The sequence below is a fragment of the Artemia franciscana genome, chromosome 5 (assembly GCF_032884065.1).
Source record: "Artemia franciscana chromosome 5, ASM3288406v1, whole genome shotgun sequence".
Classification (NCBI taxonomy): Eukaryota; Metazoa; Arthropoda; class Branchiopoda; order Anostraca; family Artemiidae; genus Artemia; species Artemia franciscana.
This window is the reverse complement of record NC_088867.1, coordinates 7,351,575-7,368,532: the sequence shown is the minus strand read 5'-3', so window position 1 is coordinate 7,368,532 and position 16,958 is coordinate 7,351,575. Positions and strand designations below refer to the sequence as shown.

Genomic DNA, 16,958 nt, shown 5'->3' with positions numbered 1-16,958 from the left:
GTACTATTTTTTTATTCATATTTTTTTAGACCAGGACACATTGTTAGAACAAGTTGTCTTAGAAACTTAAAAAAAGACTCATTGGAATGGAAATTAAAAGTTTTAATGCTCTTTTCAATAGTTGAAAGTGATAGGAGAGCAATCAAACCCTATGCCCACTATTTTCCCTAATACTTCCAATACTTGTTTCAGATAGCTGTTTTCTTATGTTTAGTTGTCTAGTGATTATGTTTTTAAGGAATAGAGCCATCCCATAGCCTTCAGAATAAGGGTTGTAAAATATGCTGAGGAGTCAAATAGGATTCTAATGGAATACATTGTCGTAAAAAAGGGATACTATTGAAATTGAAATTTGTAGGTTCTAGTGCCCTTGTATGAGTTAAAATGATTGGAGGGTAGCCTATCCCCCTTTATATCCCATTTACCCAAAATTCATAAGATAGAAAACTTTCAGATAGTCGTTTGTTCAAAAAGCCACTAAACAAGGTTTTTGGGGTTGAAACGACCCTAAAGAGTATGGGGAAAGGGTTGTCAATTATATCCCGGAGCCTTAGAAGGTTTTGATAGAAGATTTAGTTGTGTGAATTTTAACGAAAATTTAAAGTTCTAGCTGTCTCATAAGAGTTAAAAGTAATGGCTTGAAGCAAGCCCATCCTCTTCTCCTTGACACCCTCCTCTCTCATATGGCATCCGATTGAGATTTGAAGAGAGCCATTTTGTTTAAAATAGTCCAAAGAAAATGTAACAATGCCATTCAGGAACACATAACTTCTGAACCACCGAACTCATTCATTTGATTTGCATCATTTTCAGAATATATTACATAATTTTAATACCAATTATTGTACATTTTGAACACTATATACCCCTACATTTAACATAAAAACAGGTCCTTGGAAATTCAGTTTGGTCTCGGTCTTATACTTTTCACAATTTGAACACGGGTTCTAATCCCCACCTAGATCACCCCAACAATGTAGTCTCTTTCAATTTAATTTACAGCATTTTAAATGAAAATTCCCTACGTTTTTATAATTTCCAATCAAGAGCTTTAAGACCAAACCAGATCTTGTCAAAAAAGAATTTAATTATATTCCATTTTTCGTAGTCGTTATACCTACATAATCGATACTTTCATTGATAATATATCCAGCATTTCTGAACAAATTAATTCCATTATTTGTTAAAATAGCATCATCATTATTTCGCATATTTGATCCATCCAATCGTGTTATTTTCATTTTTGCATAAGGGTAACTATCAAACAGTTCGTGGTAGCGAACTGTAGTAAGGAGCGACCCGGCTCAATAGTAACCAAAACTTCAGGGGGATGTGTGGCTTGGGGAGGGGTTGAAAAGCGGGGAACATGTTGGGGGAACTTTCCATTGAGGAATTTGCCATGGGGCATGAAAATTTCCAAGAAGGGAGTGCAGGATTCTCTAAAACTATTTTTTTTAAAATTAAAAAATAAATAGGAAAATATTTTTTCAACTGGAAGTAAGGAGCAGCATTATAACTTAAAACGAATAGAAATTATTACGCATTTGAGGGGCTAACCTCCTCCTAACGCCTTGCTCTTTACGCTAAAGTATTTTCATTAATTTCAACTATTTATTCTACGGCTTTAGTGATTGAGGGGTCATTCTTAATGAATTTGGACAAAATTTAAGCTTTAGTGTAAAGAGCGAGGTACTGAAGTGGGAGTAAGCCCTCTCATATACGCAATAAAAACATAAAAATACAAAAGTTCGTTACCTAAGCTAATTTGTAAGTTACGTATATATTTTACTAATAAGAATATTTTTAAAAAATTAAAAGTTCTAGTTGCCTTTTTAAGGAGCCATAAAATTGGAGGGCAGCTAGACCTCCTCTCCCACTCCATTTTTCTCAAAATCTTTCGATCAAAACTATGAGAAAGCCATTTAGCCAAAAAAATTAATATACAAATTTTGTTTTAATTATTCATCTGTGAAGAGTTAAAATAAAAACATGCATTGACTCAAAAACGTTCAGAAATGAAATAAAAAAAATAGTTTTTTTAACTTAAAGTAAGGAGCGACATTAAAACTTAAAACGAACAGAAATTACTTCGTATATGAAAGGGGCTGCTTCCTCATACACGCCCCACTATTTACGCCAAAGTTTTTTAATATTTTAATAAGTAGAGTCGAGAGAAAGAAACAAACTATAGTGTAAAGAGCGGGGTGTTTATGAGGAAGCAGTCCTTTTCATATACGAAGTAATTTTTGTTCGTTTTAAGTTTAAATGTCGCTCCTTACTTTCAGTTATAAAACTTTTTTTTATTTAATCACTTGGTAGAATCCAAGATTCAAAATCTTTTCCAAATAAATTATAACTTAGTTTTTGAGATACATTCGCATTTTTTCTCTAATTTCTGTATATTAATATTTTGTTATAGGATCATCAAAATCCAAATAATTGTTAAAACGGTAAATACATACTTACAGCGTGACTTTCTTTGGTTTTATTAAAAAAAATAAACCACTATTATATAAACAAATTAGCATTTCTAAGCAAATTAAATCCATTATTTGTTAAAGTAGCTTCATCATTATTTCACATATTTGATCCATCTAATCGTGTCAGCTTTTCTTTTGCAAACGGTAACTATCACTTGGAAGAATCCAAGATTCCACACTTATTCAAATGACAATATAATTTAATTGTTGAGCTTCATTAACATTGTTTTCTCTAATTTTTATGTATTCATATTTGTTTGTAGAATCATCAATAATAGAGTTTTCAAACATTTCCCAATAAGGAGCAACAACCTAATTCACTGCCATTCATATACAGACAAAATTATTAAATAGACCCTAAGAGATCTTCCAACAGTGCAAATGGATCTTCGATTGTCACTAAGTATGTCAACAAGAGCATCATTGTTGATGTTGTTTAGGTACCTTACTTAAAATCATTGCATCCAATAAGCCTGTCCTCCGATCATCAAGATGTTTATGAAAGAATCTCTTATTATTTGAATATATATCTTTTAGAAGTTTCACATAATTTAACTCTGTTAAATTATATTAAATTGCTTAAATTGCTTTAATTGCTCTATTTTTAAATTACTTGTTTAAATTGGTCTATTTTAAATAATTAAACTCGAGGTTTAATCCCAGTGTTATACATGGAACTAGCTTCATCTTTTATATTTACTATGGACGTCTCGAATAATTGAGTATTGACAATATTCACAGATGATCAGATTGATCTGAAGATTGATCAACATTTATTATAGATAAATGTTATAAAATAATTTCATTAAATATTCTTTATATTCAGATCAATTAACCTACCTAATTGATCAGTTATAGTCATTTTTAGTGCTTTGATATATTTGTTTTGATTGATCAGAAGTTATTTCATTTGAATAGGAATCTCAAAGAGCAACGTTCCAAGTTAAGTTTTTGGAGCAAAGCTCCAGAACACATCAGATGATGTTTTCCCATTCACAATTAAGCTATGCATTAATGATCAGTGAATGTGTATTTTATCATCATTTCATGTAATATCGGGAACTCTAATACCTTCATTATACTAACTACTTAGTTCAGATTTATTTTCAAATCCCAATATAAAACATAAATCACTTTGAAACTAAAATTTGTATTCCTCTTTTAAAATAATAACAAATTTCATTGTTGCTAGATTAGATGATATGCTGATAGGACATCGATCTAGCGATGAATTGAAATGAGGAGTTAATAAATAATTTAAAGCCCCATCATCATACAACCCCATTGAAATAATAACGTCGACCTGCTCATCTTTTTTTCCCCTGTATTCAAACGTATTCCTTTTATTTTGATCAAGAATAGCACACCATTAGTAGCAAAGTGTAAATTGAGTTAAGTCAATTTAATAATTAGTATTTTGATCTAACGTGATTGGATTACTTGTATAAGATTTTTCTGTTTAACTTGTGTTCACACTAATAATTATAAAAACCATTTATGAGAGAAGTATCTTTCTTCATAAAATTCAAATTCTGAGATAGTTGTTGTAAATAGTATTATAGTCATTTTTCTTAATAATTTTATTTTTGAATAATGAATCGAGCAGGTCAATCACAATATTTTTCACTTCATCAGATTTATTTTCAGCAGCTCTGCTACCTAGCAAACTATATAATTTTTCAATCATATCATTTGCATTCATGTAAATCCCAGTTCCTTGCTAAGGTTGTATAACATCAAAGTTATCTTTAATAGCTTTTAACCTTCTTCTTTTGATTTTTAGGAACTGAATTTATTTCCTTGTCTGGCTTTTAATTGTGAGACTTTCATCTTTACTCCTTATTTTTGATTAAGTGTACCGGATTCATCTATTGCCTCTATTAAATATTTATAATAGTCTAAACAAAAACTTGGCATTTTAAAATAGAAATCCTTAGGCTCAGGGTCCTTACTGATTTCCTTCAAAAGTTCATCATATATCACAGAATCAACATTAGCAATGAAATTCAGCTTATTCGGGGGCAAAAAAATATTGATTTTTGTGAGATTGATTGCTTGCTTTTAAACCTAATGCGCTGCTTAAAAATTGATCCAATTGTTGTAATTGTCATTTTAAATTTATGTAATTTTTGTATAATTTATCAATAATCATATTTGTATTTTATTTTCTGCTTCAACGATTGAAACATCCAACTTTTCAGCATAGTCAAAAAATCCAGCTTATTCTAAAGAACATCCTTGACCTATATTTCTTTGTATTTCTCTACTTTTCAATATGCTCCCTAATAATTGATTCAACTTTATAGGATCTATTTATAGAATTTTTTTTTAATAAATAACTTTCAAGGTTCTTTTTTCGTAGAAACAACACATAATGATTTTACCAGTTTTATTTGAGAGTTCACAGCTGTAGCTCACTAGAGCTATTTGAAACAATTCAGGTCTATTTTTTTGGTGGATAGCCTATATAAAAAAAATACTTTTATTAATTTTAACAAAATCACCAACATTGATTTTCTTTATGGATGTTTTTTAACTTTGACACCAGGAAAAAAATTAGTGTAGACATTCTTCTTATTTCCTTTTTTACTCACTTCTCATGGTTTTAATTTCATGGATTGATGATATGAATTGCTATAATTATCCAAGAAAGAGGGCAATACATTTATCCAACGTTTTTTGTTTTTATAAGTAACATATTTCCTTAATTTCTCTTTGATTACTCTAGTAAACCAACAAGCAAATTGAGCTTTCAATTCACTTTCAGATGAGAACCAATGAATATCATTGATCATAAAAATATACTTGAACGTTTTTCATAACGTTTAAACGTTAAAACGGTTTTTTATGTTTTTACGTTTTCTATTTTTGAATAAACCCGTAAAAGCATTAATAATTTATTAACCCAATTTATCCTTTAAAGGAGTAAACAAAATATAACTACTACAAGATTCAATTAATATAAGAATATAATCAAAATGATTATTTTCCCTTTTATACTGCTGCCTATCGCCAAAAACTGTATCCCACTGGTCATCGATACTATGAATGTAAATACGTCTTCATTTAAATGTATGATAAACTGGATGGAGTAAAAATAATTATTTTGATTTTGAAACAGTTTTTTGATTTTAGTTTTTGATACAGTAAAACTAGTAAATCATTAATCCCTGAAAAATTTGAATGACAGAATTCTAAAATTGTGTTTTCTACGCTATTCTTACCAGCACAAATACCACTTCGTTTTATCCAGGGTTTTGCTCATTGCTTCCTTTTTGAAAAACGAATCTGTAAGCATCCACAAAATATGCAAATACCTACAAATGGCACTTCATTTCCATTTGAAACTGTGCGATTAAAAAAATCGGTTGCAGTATGATATTTATATCGCATGCAATAAAATCTCAAGTTATTACACATATTACACATCCAGTTATCCAGTTATTTATTTTATATTATAAAATAAATTTAAATTATCAAACATTAATTATCAAAAAATTAATGAAGACTAACAGACTTCTATGATCTCAGGAAAGTCTGATGAGTAGTAAATAGCAAGCACAAAATTCTACAGGCTTGCATATTTTTCAGATTTGTTCTGATTCGGAAGTATGTTTAATAAAATCAGCTCCTGATAAATGGCTGAAATTGCGGAAGTGATTAAAGGTTGTTTCCAATGAAAATACGAATTGGTTAAGATAAAAAATCAATTGCCGCATTATAAAATTAATTAATTGGGGTCATTTACCAAAAACTATAATTCAAGGACTATTGGCAAAAAAATAAATAAATAAATTACCATCAATGATTAGCTCAACAATAAAATATCAATATGCGATCATTATATTTAATGGTTACAAAATGTAAAAAGAGAAAAAGTCAAAAAGTAATATTACTAAATTATTCAACCTGAATTAAAAGTAAAATTAAAAATGTAAAATCAAAAATAAGAATAAAACTCTTTCAGATTTAAAACTTCAATTTAATAATGTGCAAAATAAAAATATTACTGAACTTAAAAATTTGTTAAATCAAAATTGATTTCAAGTGCTGAGAACTATAGTGAAGTGAAGAATAAAATGGAAAGTTATTTTAATGATCAAATAGAGATCAATAAAAAGAACGGTGATCAAAATCAAAATTCATTCTATATTTAACTGGTAGAGAAAGTTAAAAAAAAAACAGAATATTTACATTTGGAATTTCTTTATAAATAAGAAAAAAAGAGAAGTTCCAGATATTCAAGAGTAAATGTTTAAAGAAGAAAAAACTATAATCATCCTTGTATTAAATGAATTAGAGAAAATTAATATTTCTATGAATTCAAATGGATCTGATTTTGGACCATTTTTTGACTATTGTAAGATATTTAAACAACAGAATGAATGATAGACTTAGTTAAAGAGTTCGATTTACAAGACGAGTAATATTTTGTTTTCAGAAGGATAAAGAAGAAATCGAACCTATTCATTATCATAGCTGCTCATGGATTTAAAAAAAAGAGTAATATCGAAGAAAGCCATCTAAATAGTTGATATCGAAGAAAGCCTTAGTCATAAAGAATACTCCTAGATCTGCCTTAAAATTTGAAAGAGTCGATAGAAATAATTATCGAATGACAAAATAACCAAATTATATGGGAGGTATTTACAAAGAATTGCCTGAATTTTTTAAATAAAAAGGTTGTATTTATGTACAAAATAATGATAATAGATTCTTTCTTTGGCCAATATCCGCTTATCTTCATCCAACTAAAAACCTTGTAGACAGAGTATCAAACTATCAAAAACATGAAAATGAATTCAACATCAAATGAATTTCTAATTATTTATTTGATATTCAAGATATTTATAAATTTGAAAACAAATATTATATTAAAATTCATTTATTTTAAATAACTGAAAATAAAATGGTTAGAGCTCATATTCCTAAAACTAATATCTTTGGAATAATTGCTATACCTGAGGTTAATCTACTCTATTTTGATAATTATTATGTTTTAATTCAAGATTTAAGTAAAATATTGAGAACTCAAAATACTAAACAGAAATAAAAAGTGTATCCTCGCACATGCTTTGAAAGAAGTTCAAAAGAAAAGCAAAAGTTTGGAAAACATACTAAAAAGGATAACTGTGAATATCCTGACACTATTATGCCACAACCAGGATCTACAATTGAACTTAAAAATATTGCTAAGCAAATTAAAGTACCTTAAAGTGTTAAAACAGATTTTGAATCGTAAAATGAAGAATTCAATGAAAGGAAGGTGAAAAGACAATTAAAATAGCAGAGCAAAAGCCATTTGCTTATGAATTTCAAATATATTGTTCTTGGGATACAACAAAAAAAAATATTACAAATGTTTTGGTGAAGATACTAGCGGGCATTTTGTAACTAGTAAAACAGAAGTTCTTACAAGAATTGCCAATGAACATGAAAACAGGCAGAGAGATTATGGTTACACACAAGAACAAGTAAGGGACAAATGGAATAAAACAACATTTAAAATCTTTCATATTTTTGAAAAGGAAATAGTAGATAGAAATTTTTATTCAGCTCAAGAACATATGACTAGTAGTATAAGTGGATTTACGCATAAAAAATGTAATAAAAACCTTAGAATTCCTAAATATATCCCTATTGCAATGCATAATCTCGCAAAATATAACCCCCATTTATTTCTTAGAGAATTAGTACCTGATAACGGTTTTTTTATTTAGCTGAGAGTCTTATTATCATTTTATAAGACAAAAACTGTTAATTAAACCCAATGCTAAAGGCATTTCAAAGATTGACTCAGTTTTATCGTCTAATCATTAGATCGGCTGTCTGAAAATTTAGCTAAATTGCAATTCTTTAAGAAACAATTTCAAGTATACTTCTGATTTATTTCAAAGTACCAAAAAATCAGAAGAAGTAATAAAGAAAGGGATCCCTATGAATTAATTGAAAGATTTGGAAAATAAATGATATAAAATTAACTTTAATAGATAAGTTTTATTCTAAGATAACAATAAAAATATTTCTGAAGAGGACTATATAAGAGTGAAATCCGCTTGAAAATTATGTGAATGTAAAACATTATTAGATTCCACTAAATTTTACCTCAGAAGTGATGTTTTAATTTTTTCAGATGCTGCTGAAATCTTAGAAGCGAATTTTTGAACAATTGTAATCTAGATCCATTGCACTTCTTTTCAGCCCCAGGACTCACATGAAAAGGTTTTCTCAAAGACTCTAAAACTCAAATTTCATTATTCTTTGACGGAGATATGTAAGTTTTTATTGAAAAATTATGAGAGATGGTGTATCTCATTGTATGAAAAGATATGTTAAAGCAAATAATAAATATATGAAAAACTTTAATCAAGTTCAATATTCTAATTGTTTAATTTTTTTAGATGTTGATAATTTATATGGTTGGGCAATGTCACAAAAATTTACCTGAAAAAGATTTTACCTTTATTAATGTACCCGTCCATCTAAAGGAAAACAACACCTCAGACTACTACAACAATCAATTAATAGATTAAATTAAGTCACAAAAATAAGGATAATGTAGGAGTCATTTACGAAGTGAATTTAGAAAATTAAGAAAAATTAAGCAATTTACTTACATATTTAAAACTAGCTCCTGAACATTTTAAATATAAATAAAATACAACTTTAAATAATTTAATAATTATCGTTGTGCATTATAAGAATTTAGAATTTTATTTAAAACATGGCCTAGTAATATAAAGTACACAGAAATACTAGCTTTTACTGGCACACTATATTTAAAAGAATATATCAATCATAATACTACATTACGTCGAAAGGGAACAAGTAAGTTCGAGAAGGATTTTTAAGCTCATGAATAATGCTTGTTTTGGTAAAACAAGGGAAATCTTAGAAAAAGAGGCTAGGATTGAAATAATCACTATTGATGATTAAAGACTTAAAATAGTTAAAAAACATAACTTCAGATCGGAAATAATGATTATCGAGAAAGTTCTGGTTTCCAGAATGGCCAAGTCAAAAATAAATCTAGAAATACTTATTTATATAGGATTATCTGTAATAGAGTTATCTAAGTTAATAATGTATAAATTTGATTATGAATACTTGAAATCAAAATCCAGTGAAAACATTAATCTATGTTATGGCTTTTTATGTATTTTCGATAGCTTCCTTATGATATTTTAGCTGAAGATTCTTAAGAAGATATTAAAGCTGCCCCTAAAAAAAAATTTTATTCTTCAGATTATAAAGAAGACAACCCTTATAACAATCAATAAAATATGATAGGTATCTCGAAAGATTAATTATCCAAAATAATAGTGTCCAAGTTTGCAAAGCTTAAGATCAAAATTATATGCTTATTTAAAAGAGCGGGACAATGAAACCAAAGCAAAGGAAAATTGAAAGATATCAAAACGTAAATCATTAAAGAAAAAAAATAATATTACAGAATTATAAAAATTTATTATTCAGAAAAGTGAAAAACTTATCAGAAACTCAGCTAGAGCAAACAAACATTCAATGTTCTTAGAAAAAAATAAATAAAAATCTCAAGACCCTAATGACACTTAAAAAGGGTTTTGAAAAATTGCGCAAACATGGTACCCTTGGGACTTAATCCCTTGAGGCTGTAAGTTATTTTCCATGAAACTCAGCTATAACCAATAAGCTTTAAAGATATAAGCCTCAAACCTATAAGCATCTGAGGTTTGAGCTATAAGCTTCAAACCTTTAAGTTTCAAAGCTATAGGTTTTGTAGTTGAAGTTTAACTAGCAAATATTTTTATGAAGTATGTGGATGAAAAAGCAAGGATTAAAGTATATTATTGCGTAAAAGGTAAAGATCGTTCAAAAAATAAACATTTGCTATCACCTCAATAGCCGTTTTGACTTTTGATTTGTGGTAACTCTTGATGTGGTAAAACCAATTTGCCCTTGAATTTGCTTTATGATTACCTATACTTAAAAAAAATAAATAAATAAAAAATTAAAAAAGGATCTTGAAGAATATAAATATAAAGATTTAATAATTAATATGAATAACTTCGAATAACAAACTGACATTGATCTTCATTTTTAGTAATGATAAAAGTGAAACCATTGATGTGAATGACCTATATCCCAAGGTTACAAATTTAATTGTCTTTGAGAATTTTGAAACACAAAAAGATCAGATAAAATTGAAGATTTATTCGTAAGAGGTAGAAAATCTAATACATCAATAATATATATTTCTCGGAGTTATTTTGATATTACTAATATAGTATGTAAAAAAATAACTATTTTGTATTCTTCAAGTGTTGTAACACAAAATAAATTGGTTCAATCCGGTAAACTATGCATCTAACTTGAAAAAAAAATTTATCAACTACTTTAACAAGGCTCCAAAGGAATTATGGATTCTTATTAATTTATTTGAAAGCAAATGATGGATCTCTCAAGTAAATAAAGAACTCAGATATTCACTTAATAAGGATTGTGTATACTAGATGAACAATTTTAGAAACTTAGGTAGTAAATATCAGAAGAATAAAAGTAACAAAAGCAGATTAATAGATGATGATGGTAATCTTGATTTTCAACTGTAACGATTAATTAATCTTGGTGATCGAAAATCAGATAATAATGTTATGAATTTACAAAATGTAAAAATTATTTTAAACAATTTCAAGGGTGAAGTATTTAACCAACAAATTCTTACAAATCAGTATTTAAGAAAGGATATCAATAGATTAGCTAAGATTCATTAATCACCTGACAATATATTGACTAGATTTTTATGATTAACTATGGATTTTTACTAATTTATTTGAAAGCAAATGATGGATCTCTCAAGTAAATAAAGAACTCATATATTCATTTAATAAGGATTGTGTATAATAGATGAACAACTTAAGAAACTTAGGAAGTAAATATCGGAAGAATAAAAGTAACGAAAGCAGATTACTAGATGATGATTGTAATCTTGATTTACAACTGTAACGATTAACTAATCTTGGTGATCCAAAATCAGATAATAATGTTATGAATTTTAAAAATGTAAAAATTATTTTAAACAATTTCAAGGGTGAAGTATTTAACCAACAAATTCTTACAAATCAGTATTTAAGTGAGGATATCAATACATTAAGTAAGATTCATTAATCACGTCACAATATCAAACAGTTCGTGGTAACGAACTGTAGTAAGGAGCGACCCGGCTCAATAGTAAACCAAAGAATTGCATTTTAATGCTGATTTTAAATATATAAGTTTTATCAAGTTTAGTCTTACCCATCATAAGTTAAGAGCCTGATAAAATTTGCCTTATTTAGGAAAATAGGGGGAAACACCCCCTAAAAGTCGTAGGCGAAAATGACACCATCATATTCAGCGTATCAGAGAACCCTACTGAAGAAGTTTCAAGCTCCTATCTACAAAAATGTGGAATTTTGTATTTTTTGCCAGAAGACAAATCACGGGTACGTGTTTATTTTATTTTTTTTTTCCCAGGGGTCATCGTATCAACCAAGTGGTCCTAGAATGTCGCAAGAGGGCTCATTCTAACAGGAATGAAAAGTTCTAGTCCCTTTTTAAGTGACCAAAAAAATTGGAGGGCATCTAGGCCCCCTCCCACGCTAATTTTTTTCCCAAAGTCATCGGATCAAAATTTTGAGAAAGCCATTTTGTTCAGCATAGTCAAAAATCATAATAACTATGTCTTTGGGGATGACTTACTCCCCTAAAATCCCTGGGGGAGGGGCTGCAAGTTACAAACTTTGACCAGTGTTTACATATAGTAATGGTTATTGGGAAGTGTACAGACGTTTTCAGGGGGATTTTTTTTGTTTGGGGATGGGGCTTAGGAGAGGGGGCTATGCTGGAGGATCTTTCCTTGGAGGAATCTGTCATGGGAGAAGAAAAATTCAATGAAAAGGGCGCAGGATTCTCTAGCATTACTATAAGAAAACAATGAAAAATAAACATGAAAACGTTTTTTCAAATGAAAGGAGGAAGTAGCATTGAAGCTTAAAACAAACAGAGATTATTACGCATATGAGGGGTTCTAAAAATACTTTAGCATAAAGAGCTAGGTATTTAGGAGGAGATAAATACCTTGCTCTTTATGCTAAAGTATTTTTAGTAATTTCAACTATTTATTCTACGGCCTTTCTGATTCAGGGGTCATTCTTAAAGAATTGGGACAAAACTTACGATTTAGTGTAAAGAAGGAAGTATTAACGAGGGTACAAACCCCCTCGTATACATAATAAAAATTAAAGAATTTAAAAGTTTATTACGTAAGTTAATTCTAAAGTTACGTATATTTTTTCTAATAAAAAAAATTTGTTAAAATTAAAATTAATAGTTGCCTTTTTATGTAACCGAAAAATTGCATGGCAATTCGGCCTCCTTCCCCGTCCCATATTTCTGAAAATCGTATGATCAAAACTAAGAGAAAGCCATTTAGCCAAAAAAGGAATTAATATGTCAATTTCCTTTGAATAGTTTACATGTGGAGAGTCAAAATCAAACATGCATTAATTCAAAAACGTTCAGAAATTACATAAAAAAACTAGTCTTTTTAACTGAAAGTAAGGAGCGACATTAAAACTTAAAACGAACAGAAATTACTCCGTATATGAAATGGATTGTCCCCTCCGCAATCCTTCGCTCTTTACGCTAAAGTTTGACTCTTTGCCACAATTCTGCTTTTTAAAACAATTAAAAGCTTTAGCGTAAAGAGCGAGGGATTGCGGAGGGGACAATCCATTTCATATACGGAGTAATTTCTGTTCGTTTTAAGTTTTAATGTCGCTCCTTACTTTCAGTTAAAAAAACCAGTTTTTTTGTGTAATATTGACTAGAGTTGATGACAAAGGACTATTATTAAAAAATACCTTAAAGTAGAAAAGAAGATATTAATGCAGAAAATGGAAGAATTAGAAATTTTGCTAACCCAAAAATAGGGGCAGATGCAGTTAAGTTTTCAAGTTTATTCGTATACTCGAAGGGCTTCATGCAGTTATCTGAACGCTTAGACAGTTTTGAAAATGTTATAATAAATATACTTGAAAAATATCGCGATGAAGCATTTCAAAAGAAAATGAAGGGAAGGTTGAAGCAAAAATCAAGCCTATGAAGTTTTTTGAAAAGAAAAGTACGAAAATCTTTACATTGGAATTTTATCGATACAAATAATTCTCCAATCAATGAAAGAGTATACAATTTATCTATAAAAATTTCAAAAACAATAATTAAAAACCTGTTTCGATTCAAAAAAATGTGAAGTGTGAGTAGGGTATACAGTAGAGACCACACTCTATTGTATACCCTAGAGAGACCACCCTAGTGTCTCAATAATTATCAAACTTAATCTTATAGCCTTTCTTGTACAAGGATCTAATTATGGTTTTCCTTAAATTACTCTGTGATTTTTCTTAAAAAAATAAATCATATTTATAATTTTCAGTTACTTATTTCTAATATTATCGATAACATATGAACGATAACTATTAACCACATTATCAGTACCTGAGTCTTTATAATTTTCTTATTTCTCTTAGTATTATCACTAGTTCTTCCTCATAATCTCTACTTCATTTGCAAAAAAGGTACCAAAAGCCTTAAAGTTCTCCTATGATTATTTTTTAGTAACTTTGTTTCGGTTTATCATTTTCTCAAAATGTTTTACCGATTCACCTTAACTCTTCCCTCGTCACTAATATTGCCCTTCTCTTATGTTTAACTTTTATCTGTCAAGACTGAGTTTATTAATATTTGTTTTTGTTAGCCAATCGCATGTTTTTTCCTTATCTACTGTCTTAGATTACTTTTCAAAATTTTGTTCCATCCTGAAATGGCATCCTGAAGATTATTTATGTATGAGAATGAGAAATTGCAATTAATTAAGACTTACAGGTGTATTAAGAGATTTGCAATACATTTTCTTTCAATTGATGTATAAAAAGCAATATCTTACTTTCTTGGAACTGGGTCTGAGAAGTTTGCCTTTGTACCTCTTCTTTTCGTAAAACTTAGATTATCGTTATAGATACTGCAAGATTTATACAGAAGCTCATTGAATTTGCGAAGTATCTTTGCCTCTTGTTTTATTCTTGTCGACAACATTGTCTCAAATTTTCTAGAATTAAAATTATAAAATTAATAATGGTGACTATAGACTAAACTATAGAAAAATGAGTTTAAATACAAATTTAGAAATAAAAAAATTTATGGTGATCCTAAGCATTAAAGATAAATTTAGATAAAAAATTTTATAGCATAAAACAATCAACAAACAGCCACCCTTGTCAATGGAAACTGAGACTATACGAAACCAAGTTTCGGTTACAAGGCATGTTTCATCATGATCTACAATTCAATATGGCTCTTAAAGTACAGAGCTTATTAATTTTAGAGTTTTTGATTAACACCTAGAAGCTCCTACAAACCTGTATACTAGAACATTGGAATAATATTCCTTAGAAAGGATCACGATCTTGATAATGAAATTATGTAACTATATTTCATATCATAAAATCCTTTTTTTATTTCATGCTTGTGAAAGAAACAACTTAATGGTAAATTATGTATCGTTAAGTATACTAAAAAAAATAGTTTTTATGCTTGAAAATAATTATTTGTAGATACCTCTTCTTTCGATGTTATAATGGCCAAAAAAATTGTCAAGCTACATTTAAGTTTCAGTAAAGCTTAAAAGACATTTTACCATTTACATGGCTTACAAGACGAGTAGTTTTACTCTTAAATACATTAATTTCAATTTGTTTCATGTGTATTTAATTTTTTTTGTTTCCGTAGATTTCAAATTTTATTCACTTCAGTACCTTTTAAGGAATATGTGATGCTCCACTTGCACTGCTTGAAAAAGTGAAGAAGCAGAAGGATGCAAAGCCCAATATTTATAACCTACCGAGAAATTTTCATTTCAATTTTTGGCTGGTTCCAACCTTTGGTACTGTACATAAGTTTAGTCTCTATTGAAATGGGGGCTCTAAAACTATCAAAAGTTATGAATGGAATAAATCTCTTTATTTTTTAATCTAAGAAGACAGACGAGTTATGTGATGTTTGACTGAAAATCAAGCCAAAAGGGGATGTTTGATTATTTAAAACTCACTTTAAGTCATTTGAAGAAGAGTGAGCCTGTCAAATATTGATACATTTAGTTCTTTTTAGGGTGTCTACTGCCTTCTCATCTCTGAAAATTGTCTGGGGGGAAATGTTGAAATAGAAGGGAGACCCATGTTATTACTTAAGCAGCCCTTTATACCACTTGAGGAAGAAAACAAATATTTTCTAAGGGTTAGAATGGAGAATAGCGCTTACATCATTCCAATATACAAGAATTAGAAGAAAATTTATATCATATTTTTTGAAAGTGCAAGAATTAAAGGCTTAGGGAAATAAAGGGTTTTCATATTCTTCGATTTTAACTTAAGTCTGCCTCCTCCATCCATTTCATTCCATGGCAAGTATTTGTTCTTCACCCTGTCTGATGTTTGTCCAACGTGTTTTTGGTCGGTTGTGAGGTCACTTCCAACCGGCTATGATAGAGTCAAAGTCTTAGATCGTCTTAGTGGGTATATGTGGTGGCATTCGAAATAGGTGCCTGAGCCATTGTAAGGCTTGATCGGCTGCTTGTGTTGGAAACTGAGACTGATTTGTGAGTTGCAGAAGCTTCTTATTGCTGACAAAGTCAGACGATCGTCGGAGTCCACCAAAATTGCCAAGTCATTAGCAAAATCAACATCTGTGATGGCACAATCTCTGAATGGGAGCCCGAAGCAGCAACGTGAAGTAGTTTTTGTCCTAATGTTCTCTACGATGACATTGAAGAGCTCTAGGCCGCAATCCCTCGCTCTTTACGCTAAAGCTTTCAACTGTTTTAAAAAGTAGAATTGTGGCAAAAAGTCAAACTTTAGCGTAAAGAGCGAGGGATTGCGGAGGGGACAACCCATTTCATATACGGACTAATTTCTGTTCGTTTTAAGTTTTAATGTCGCTCCTTACTTTCAGCTAAAAAAATTATTTTTTTTTATTTAATTTCTGAACGTTTTTGAATTAATGCATGTTTGGTTTTGGCTCTCCGCACATAAATTATTCAAATGAAATTTGTATATTAATTCTTTTTTTGGCTAAATGGCTTTCTCTTAGTTTTGATCAGACGATTTTGAGAAATAAGGGATGGAGAAGGAGGCCTAGTTGCCCTCCAATTTTTCGGTTAATTAAAAAGGCAACTAGAACTTTTAATTTTTAACGAACGTTTTTATTAGCAAAAAATATACGTAACTTAAGAATTAACTTACGTAACAAACTTTCATAACCTTATATTTTTATTATGTATACGAAGGCTTCTTACCCTCGTTAATACCTCGCTCTTTACACTAAATCGTAAGTTTTGTCCCAATTCTTTCAGAATGACCCCTGAATCAGAAAGGCCGTAGAATAAATAGTTGAAATTACTAAAAA

At 29.3% G+C, this 16,958-nt stretch overlaps 1 protein-coding gene across 7 annotated transcripts in view; it reads right to left on the bottom strand.

The window, feature by feature from the left end:
- Positions 1–16,958, bottom strand: part of LOC136026937 (alpha-(1,3)-fucosyltransferase C-like) — a 203,277-nt gene that overhangs the window by 22,735 nt on the left and 163,584 nt on the right. For 5 of the 7 annotated variants that reach the window (XR_010617449.1, XR_010617451.1, XR_010617452.1 and 2 more), the window contains one exon: positions 14,446–14,607. The exons of the other annotated variants lie outside the window; for them this stretch is intronic. The gene's annotated coding sequence lies outside the window, so the exon portion shown is untranslated. The remainder of the gene's footprint in view (positions 1–14,445; positions 14,608–16,958) is intronic. 7 annotated transcript variants of the gene reach the window in all.